This window comes from Culex quinquefasciatus, chromosome 3, assembly GCF_015732765.1.
Source record: "Culex quinquefasciatus strain JHB chromosome 3, VPISU_Cqui_1.0_pri_paternal, whole genome shotgun sequence".
NCBI lineage: Eukaryota > Metazoa > Arthropoda > Insecta > Diptera > Culicidae > Culex > Culex quinquefasciatus.
In genome coordinates this window covers 43,973,601-43,983,799 of record NC_051863.1, presented here as the reverse complement: position 1 = coordinate 43,983,799, position 10,199 = coordinate 43,973,601, and the positions used below count along the sequence as shown (strand labels likewise).

General features: G+C 34.4%; 1 protein-coding gene across 8 annotated transcripts in view; it reads left to right on the top strand.

Moving 5' to 3' along the window:
* The first annotated feature begins 2,889 nt into the window (after positions 1-2,889).
* Positions 2,890-10,199, top strand: part of LOC6039128 (latrophilin Cirl) — a 60,809-nt gene continuing 53,499 nt past the window's right edge. The window contains exons 1-2 of one of the 8 annotated variants that reach the window (XM_038258837.1): positions 2,890-3,602; positions 4,055-4,238. The gene's annotated coding sequence lies outside the window, so the exon portion shown is untranslated. Of the gene's footprint in view, positions 4,239-10,199 lie in introns of all 8 variants that reach the window. The other 7 variants (XM_038258836.1, XM_038258833.1, XM_038258832.1 and 4 more) reach the window with 7 other exon arrangements.

Here is a 10,199-nt window from a genome sequence, read left to right as displayed (position 1 = left end):
GTGATAATGGGTTTGTTGTGAGTGGAATTCTTCGAAAGCCCGGAAGGTTTGAACTTAGTTTGAAGAATTCAGAAAATAGAAGATTTCATCGAATTTCAGGACAAACACAACACCGGAATCATACAATTTGAAAAAAAATTTAAAGTAAAAACTGCCATCTAAAAAATAAGATGGTTTTTAACTAAAAACTAAAAACTAAAAACTAAAAACTAAAAACTAAAAACTAAAAACTAAAAACTAAAAACTAAAAACTAAAAACTAAAAACTAAAAACTAAAAACTAAAAACTAAAAACTAAAAACTAAAAACTAAAAACTAAAAACTAAAAACTAACAAATAAAAACTCAAGGCTAAAATCTAAAAACCAAAGGTGTAAGTTTAGAAATCACAAATACAAAAACAATTAGCCTTAAAATTAAAATTTATATGTTCGAAAATTTTAAAATTTCAAAGATTTCAGCATTAAAAATTAAAAATTCTTTTTTTTTCATACTCAAAATAAAATAAAATACTGCAAATTCAGGAAAACAACGAACATTTAAATAAACAAAAGGTTTTTAAATAAATATAAAATTGTAAAATTATAAAAAAAATAATAATATTTTTTTCAACTTTTTGTTGAACATTCAGTAATGTTTAGATCGGTAAACCATCTGTCAAAATGAATTAAATTTTACAAATTACAAATTAGATGAACAATAAAGAACTTCACTACCGAATTTTGGTATTTTTTTTACCGAATTCGGCTGAACAGTTCGGTCAGCAGTCGAAAATTCGGTAAACTTCAGAGAATTCGGTGAAAAAAAAAATCTGAATGTGTACTGAATGTGTACTAGTACTCCATGAATGGTAAAAATAACGACATTTTGAAATTTTATTTTATTTTTAATTTGCACCTATTTTAATTTTGAGAATTGTTTTGTTTGAAATTGAGTTTAAATTTATGAATTAAAGAATTTAAAGAATTTAAGATTCAAGAATAAAAGAATTAAAAAGTAAAAGTATATTCCAGACTCGATTATCCGAAGGCTTCGGAAAAAAAATATTTCGGATAATCGAATCATGAATTTTTCGATTATTTGAAGTCCCATACAAACCTTCGGATAATAGAACTTCAGATAATTAAAAATTCGGATAATCGAGAATGTCTTATTTTTGAAGGATGATTTTTTTTGTAAATTTAATTTTCCGATTTTTTTAATTAGAGGTGTTTGAATACAGTTTAGACTGTTTTTTTTTTAATTGTTTGCCCCCCCCCTCGAATTGGCCAGAGTCGAGGGACATAAACTTCAAAAAATATTTGCAATGGCCTAATTTAATAAATAAAACATACAATAAATATAAAATTCCGAAATAAAAAAAAGGAAATTTAATTTTTATCAAAATTTGTGATTTTTCAGATTTAAACCCGATTTCAATAGTTGAAAATTCGGTAAAGTTTAGATCGGTAAACCATCTGTCAAAAAATTCGGTAAACTTTATAGAATTTGGTAAAAAAATCTAAATGTGTACGACTCCATGAATGGTAAAAATAACCGCATTTTGAAATTTTGAAATATTATTTCATTTTTAATTTGCAACTTTTTTAATCTTGAGAATTTTTTAGTTCGAAATTGAGCTTAAATTTATGAATTAAAGAATTTAAAGAATTTAAGAATAAAAGAAATAAAAAGTTAAAGTACAGTCCAGACTCGATTATCCGAAGTTTTCCAAAAATTTCACTTCGGATAATCAAATCTTCGGTTAATCGAATCATGAAAATTTTTCGTTACCATATTTTTGATGGTTGAGCATGACCCATAAACTACTCTAAAATGATTTAGATTTTTTTAAACCCAAGATGGCGACCAATTTAATGGTGTGAACATATTAAAAAAAATCTTTTTTTATTTTAAAAGGCAAATAAATATTCAAATTTAAGTAAAATGGGGTCACAGAACTCGAATTTGATGTAAAAAGTAAGAAAATAAAACAACACGATAAAAATGTTTTGGTTATGATATGATTATTTGAAGTCCGATACAAACCTTCGGATAATCGAAATTCAGATAATTGAAACTTCGGATAATCGAGGCTTTGGACAATCGAGTTTGGACTGTATTTGAGAATATCTTATTTTTGAACTTTGATTTTTTTTATTTTCGATTTTTTAATTACAGTTTTTGAATACAGTTTAGCCTGATCCTACGACTATCTAGGGTTTCGATAATGTGAAGTTCAATTATCTCAAGTGAATTAAAAAATTTAGATCAGAATAGAAAAAAAAACATGAAAAGATAATACTGCCGCTCTAATCGTGTCCGTCCCATATGTAAAAACAGCAAGCCGAGAAAAACGCGTGTCAAAGTTGTCCCGCCCATAAGGCGCTACGTGTTAGAATTTCACGAAAAAGTGGATTTTCTCCGGATTTCTAGAACAAAGTACTACATTTTATTGGTTTTTCTGATAGTTTACATGATTTTGAACCAAACTGCATTATTACCTCAAAATTGACGAAATTACATATGGGACGGACTAGTTTCGAGCGGCAGAATAGTAAAAGAGAATTATAGCTTGAGAATCAGACTAAACGGAACATATTAATAATAAATAAACCTGTTTGAGAGATTAATAATCTTTTTTTTTACAGATTTAATTTACCAACAAAATATAACTCGTTTGCTAAATAATTAAAAATAATAATAATTAAAGGTGAGTGTCAAGTGTACTTTGAAATACATTTTAAATCGATAAAACATATTTCATATGATTTTTTCTTCACAGAGCAAAACAAACAATCTTACAATAGACGTATTGAAGCGGCAAAAAAAACTCCGACATTCTTAGCCGAAATGGTTGGTGTTCAAGGTTCAAGCAGACGACCAGGTTTCAAATCTCGTCATCTCGTCAGCGTTTTTTTGTTGCGGTTTCAACAGAGCAAAACAACAAGTGAAGGATGTAATGAAGACGCTTCCAACAAATCATCATCTTCAGCATCAGATCTTGGATCTATAAATAGACACTTGACTCCGTGATGGCAAGGCCGGTTGACCCAGTTTGGGAATAGGTTAAGATAAAGGACTCAAGACAGTTTACCGCGGACAGATTCCATCGCGACCGGCCGTTCCAGCACCGATCCCTGGTCAATTCGTACATCCCACTGCTCGCTGGGCACCGCTGAGGAATGTTTGGTTCACGACCCCGCATGAACGCCCAAACGGCCCAAACAGTTACCTTCGACTGGCATCACTGCCACCGCCACCGGTCACTCAGAGAGTGAGTGCCATAGTTCGTACGCACGGCGACGAGACATTTCGGTTAAGGAAAGGCCCCCGTGTAGTCAGAGTGCAGACAGAACCATAACCAGCCGCGGTCGTACTGTCGTCGCGGACCTTAAAAAATTTCGTGCGGACGGGCATTTCGAAAAAAACGGTGAAAAATCCACCCCAAAAGTGTCCGGCAGTATCGTAACGTGGTGCATAAGGGTGGTCCGCAGGACTTTCGGCGTGAATCGCGAACTTGCCGTCGGTCAGAGTGGCCGGAAAGTGTGTCCCAAAGGTGGACTCTTTGTTTGGTCGCGGGTCGGGTTCGGGTCGTCGTCGCCGTCGGTCCATTGAAAACCAGGTGCGGGGACGGAACGAGCGGGAAGGGAGTGGGGTGAAGCATTACCACCACCACCGTGAAGAAGAAGAAGAGGAGGCGAAAGTCGCTCACCACATCACCTTAATTTTTTATGTGCCGTGTTTGGGCCGCTTATGCTGCCGGGAGAGGGAGAGAGAAGAGGTCCTCGTGAGATCCTAATGCTCACACGAGTGTGTGTGCGCGCGAGTGTATTGGTGAGAGGAAGGTCTCCACAGTGAGTGAGTGCGAGTGCGTTAGTGTGCGTTAAGGGAGAGAGCGCATAGTTTTGTGTTGCGTTTTCTTACCTTATTCCTGGTGCCGTCAAGCGCACTAGCGGAAGTGTTGCCAGCGCACGCGAAAGGCAAAGGCAAATTGTGAAGAAGTGAATGTAAATAGTTGTGTTGAATGGCTGCTGTTTGACGGCACGGCTTGAATAATGAAATAATAGCTCTTAGCCTCTCGGTGGTACGCGTGAGTGCGATTTATAATGGATGCGAGCGCGTTTTAAGACAACGCTCTGAAGAACACCTTGAACAACAACAGCAGTAACAACAACAACAACGGGCAGAGAACATCTCGCACACAGCACAGACAGTGGATTTTATTTAGCTGAAACAAGGAGTCGAGCAGTTGGAAAAGGTGGGTAACCAATACCAAAGTGACAAACTTGTTTGATCACGGTGCAATGGTTTTATTGGTTTCAATGAGTGTTGAAGCTTATTCAAATGAGAGTGTTACATTGTGATTTACTTCACAATCTCATTTCCTCACTGTGCGCTAGTACCAAGGATGCGAAATGATAGAAACTTCGAGACACTAGTCTGAGCTTCTCATCTTATTTGCTTCCTGTAGCGATCAGAATCATTGATTCGTGAGCTAACCTGGAATTTCTTGTAAGGCATGACCAACTCTACAAGTATTGCCTCGAATAGCATATTACCGGAATGTGTTTGGACTTTCAATGCCCCTTCAAGCAAATCAGGGTTCGGTGCATATTTATTGTAAGGTTCTTGATATGATTCATCACGACAGATCAATCCACTAATAGAATGTACAACACGCGATGATCGACAGTTTAGCGCCCAGACTACCATCAATCCAATGCCCAGTTGGTCTAACTAATAGGATATCGTTGCCAAATAAAATTACTATTACTATTACTAAAATCGGATAAAGCGATTACGTCCACATCTCGGAACGCAACTGGTTTCCCAAGTCCTGAATCGAGGTATGACCGAATTTATTATTCGGACGGTTTTATAAAATTCCCCTATGGCCAAATACAAACAAAAAATGTCGCTCTTCACAAGATCCAACGTACACCTGAAATAAAAAAATACCAAATTCCTAAATTCTAGGAATCTTGCCTTTTTTCCCAAAACCCAAATACTAAATAAAGAAAAGAGGCAACATTCCTAGAATAAAGCAATGTTGTATTATTTTTCAGTGTATAAACATCTCCCAAGATAAGGGAGCGATAAGGGGGGTAGGGGGTCAAAAAATCTCAATTTTTGCATTACGTAATAAAAGAACGCTCCCTAAGACAGTACAGAATTGGCCACAAGAACCATGTTCCGGAACCCCGGTGGAAGATTGACCAGGACGGTCCAGTAGTTTTGGCATGCTGCATTTCACACGTCATGGTTCATCACAGTAGCCTACTATTAGTGCTCAATTAGTAAAACAATCAATTCTGACCTACTGTGACCGGTTCCAGGTGCCCCGGGGGAAGAATTGACCACTTTGATCCAGTCAAACGGCAAACCAGTTCAACTTTTTTTATCATAAAAATATTTAATTTTTTTTTATTTTGAAAATGCTTTCAAAACAAAATACCTTTTAAAACCATTAAATTTTCTGGCTCGAAAGTTGTCTTTTTGAGTCCCCTAAAACATATCAAACAATTCCGAAAATTAGTTGGTATGTTGTATTTAGAAAATTCAAATTTATCAGAAAATTTTATAAAAACAATCATAACCTAAAACTTTGCCGAAGACATCAAACCGATCGAAAAATCCCTTCTCAAGATACGGAATATCATACATTCACATACCCATTTTGGGTAAAAATGGATTGTGTCACGTTCCCCAGAAAACCATTCCCCCGAATACCATTCCCCAGAAATCAATTCCCCAGATTGAACCGTTCTCCAGAAAAACATTCCCCAGAATGTACCGTTCCCCAGAAATATTTATCGGGGTGATTATAATTATTTCCAAAATTTCAAAAAAAAAACCTAAATTTTCAAAATTTCTGAATGTTTTCAAAATTTTCCAAATTTCCAAAATTTCCAAAATCTCCAAAATTTTCAAATTTTCCAAAATTTCCAAAATTTCCAAAATTTTCAAAATTTCCAAAATTTCCAAAATTTCCAAAATTTTTTAAAGTTTCCAAAATTTCCAAAAATTCAAAAAAAAAATCAAAATTTCCATAATTTCAAATTTTAAAAAAACTAAAAAAAAGAATTCATAATCTTTGATTTTTTTTTAATTTTAAAATTTCTTTTCTCTTTAATTTTGATTTTTGAATTTCAAACTTTTTGATTTTTTTTTTTGAGAATTTTGAAAATGTTTTTAATTTATGACATTTTTGAAGCTTTGGTTTTTTTGACTTACCATTAACAAATTATGATCGTAATATTTAGATCGAAAAATCTCGATCGTGATGCGAGAAATAAAGATTGAAATATTACGCTCGAGTGCAATAATCACCACGTTAACTTGTGTCAGCAGTTATTACAAGGCTAAAAAGTTTTCCCTTCTTAAAAGCGAAAATTCAACTTCTGTTAGCAGATATCACAAGTCAAGACAGTTTTCCCTTCTTTAAAGAAGGTGAAATTCAACTTGTGTCAGGAGACCTTAAAAGAAGGAAAAATCAATCAGTTATTTTAAGTCAAGAGAGTTTTCTTCTTCCAAAAATGATAAATTAAATTTTGTCACCTTAAATTAAATTTAGAAAATTAAAATAATCATGCAAAATAAGCAATATGCCAAAGGTCCAATTTGTCAAATGGAATTATACCAATGACACCCATAATCATATTTTAATTTTAACAAACATTTTTCTTCTTTGCAAAATAAAAATAGCATTCACGGAAAACAAGAAATAAAAAGAAACTGCAAATTGTTCTCCATTTGCATAACAAATTTAACATGACTGAAAAAGAAGGGAAAATTTCTTAGAATAATAGAACGAGTCATAAGCCGAATTAACATTTTCTGTTATTTTCTCAAGAATTGTTGTCAAAAAATAGAAAAAAATTTGGCATGGATAAAATAACCTTGTCCAATTTTTATATTTTCTAAGAAATTTCAAACAAACTAATATTTGAAACTACTTTGATTTTTCGAGAAAGAAACTTTTCTGGGGAATGGTTTTCTGGGAAATGATCCATTCTGGGGAATAGTTTTCTGGGAAATGGTACATTCTGGGGAACGGTTTTCTGGGGAATGGTTTTCGGTGGAATGGTTTTCTGGGGAACGTGACACAACCGTAAAAATGTACAAAAAATCGATTTTTTGCTATTTCTTAAAATTGTTCATAAAATCTCTATTTGATTATGAATTTCGATAATCTTGACTTCTTCGACGCGTATCAGCAAAAACTATGAGTTCTGATAGGGTATTTGTCCCTATTTTGGGCCTAGTACCCATTTTGGGCCTAGTACCTATTTTGGGTCTACCAAACTTAATTCAACGAAATTGAGCATTTCACCAAATCTGGCAGTAATCTGCCCCTTGATAATGATACGTGCAGTCATTATCTTCATTTTAGTGGGCAAGAATAATTTACTTTTTCCACTTGAATTTGAAAAAAAGCAATAAAAATATCACTCTTCACTTTTTTCATGGCAAATCGCTAGTTGCCCATTAGGGCGAAAATTTTCACCACTTTTGCTTACCGCTTGTTGACACTCAGCGTCATGGCTTTCATCGCTCAGCACACGAATTAGAGCCGTCCCCCGAGTATCCAACCACCGGCAATATGTTTTTTTGGCTACGCAAAAAATGTTTAATTATGTTTAAAACTCGTAAAGAATGATATAAATCATGTCCATGCTAATTATGCACGTAATGCAAGTGAAATCAATCGTTCTAATGTTGATTTGTGGCTTAAAACATCACTATGATTGAGCATGTTTGTCGACCGAATTTGTGCGGCTGTACTGTACGAGCTGGGGCTGAACCGTACGTCAAAAAAGTTCGCCACGTGCTTCGAGATTTCAACCAATCAGAAGGTAGGCCGAAAATATGTACAAAGAAGGTCGTATGCTAGAAGCAATATCCCCAAAATAGGGACAAAAAATGAAGTACAGAAATATAAAGTATTTTCGTCAAAAATGTGATTAAGTAAGGGCATTAGCATTAAAAAACCAACTTATTCATGTAATAAAAGCAAGAATGCCTATAGCAGCCTTTGAGAAAACATCAAATAAAAAGTGCGCTCGGCTTAGTAGGTCCAAAATAGGGACAAATACCCTATGTCTTAGCATGATTGAAACAGTAATCTCTTGTTTCTATCCATTTGAACCGTTCGTGCAAGAGGCATACAAGTCGAAATTTCAAACTTTTGAAACCGAATCCTACCCAGACTGCTTCAGTGAGTATGGAAGGCTACAGTGCAATGTTGTAACAACTTATTGGGATGATCTGAGTCATCCGAGAACTCCTTGGAGATAAGACCGGCGAGTCTACCGCCGTAACAAGCAAGAGTTCGGCGGATCATTCCCGCATAGATTCAGTGAGTATGGCAGACTGTATTGCTGTTATGTTGGGATGTTCTGGACCATTTCAGGGAGTTCTTGTAACAGCCGCAGACCCACAGATCATAACTCCAGGGAGTCCTTAGATGATCCAAGATATCCCAATCATTAACAAAGTTTGCACATTCTCCTTTTGTACGCAAAATGGCTTGAAGATAAAATAAACTTTTTTCTTAACTTTCCATCTTTTAAACGTTTATATTTCGACTCAGAATCAAAAACTGAACAAATGTCTGTGTGTGTTTGGATGTGGATGTGTGCACCGAAAAATTCTCACCCAATTATCTCAGCACTGGCTAAATCGATTTTAATCGTTTTGGTCTCATTCGACCCGTCTTGAGGTCCCATAAGTTGAAAATTATGAAATTCAGAAAAGTACTTCAAAAGTAATGCTAAAAAAATATGTTGAGGAAAGTCTGGAATATCGTAAAAAAGGTTGGTTTTGTAAGAAACCCCGTCATGTTACAAGTTATTAGCACTTAAGTGTTATTTATACACTTGTTGGAGACCGGCTCTCAGATATATCGATGAAAACGGTGTCCGAGTTCATCAAGCGACAAGTCGTTAATTAGATAACTAAAAGACCGTATAAATGAGCCTAAAACATCGAAGATCTGAAAACCGTATAAAATGTTATGAGCACTTAAGTGTTATTCATACACTTTCTGGAGATTGGATCAACGAAATTTCGATAAAATGCGATTCATCGTTTGTTGGACAATTAAAAGGCATTTCAAAAGATACTATAAGATTGAAAATCTTCTAACTCTGTCATTTGTAGGTTAAACATTTTTATTTTACCAAAAACAAAACTATTTTATTGTGAAGAAGGCATCAACCACTCTATGGTGGATTAAGTAGTATTTATACTTAGCATTTAGTTATGTAAGGACAAAAATAATAAGAAAACGAGGTCCACAACAGGCGAAAAAATCTTTATTCTCAAATGACTTTTTTCAGCAAAAAAGAAAATAATTGGTGAAAACTAAACAGAATGGTTTAAATGAGTTCAAATTGCATGGTTTTGTACAATCATTGGGTTATGAAATATTGCTTAAAACATTTTAAACTTGTAGAAAATGCTCGGCGGCTCTCCTAGGGTGTCCACTAACGGTTAAAATACCTTAAATCCAGTGTTTTTTTATAGGACCTATAAGTTATTGTCTATCATATGTTTAAAGGCCATTAAAAAAGAAAAAAAAACGAGATCGGAATCTATGAAAAATTTATGTTGATAATTTTTTTTAATCAAATCCATTACTTTTCCTAAAAGAAAATATATTGGGCCTGGGGTTTGAGATTGGGTCATACAAAAGACTTGTAGTGAGATTTTTAAAAATAATATTTTTTATTGTGAAAATCATTACCAGTAAAAATAACGGCAATCAAGCCTCTCTTTCGAATGGGAATAAAAAAACGTGGTTTTGTGCCCTAGTGCAATGTTTGACGCGAGTTGCTCAATATAAACTCCGGGTTAAGAGAAAAATAAAAAAAAATCTAATATTTTGAGCGTGGTTTCATCTCACCACAACTCGGCTGGGTTCAATCCCAGTCGACCCCGGAATTTTTTTTTGTCCCGTGTTCAGGAGGTCATTTTGAGCAGCTTTTTTCTACGAAAAAGTTTACTTCTCTTGTTTTATGTTTTTCATGATTTATTTTTAGTATTTTAATTTGCATTTATCTTGTCAAGTTTACCTATGTTTTTGGTAGTATTTGGCCTATTCTACCACCTCCTATCATTACATTTTGACTATGGGTCAATCCAGGTCAACTGAGTACACTTTTGGACGAGACCTTCACCGATTTGGACCAAACTTGGAGTGAACGTTCATCTATCG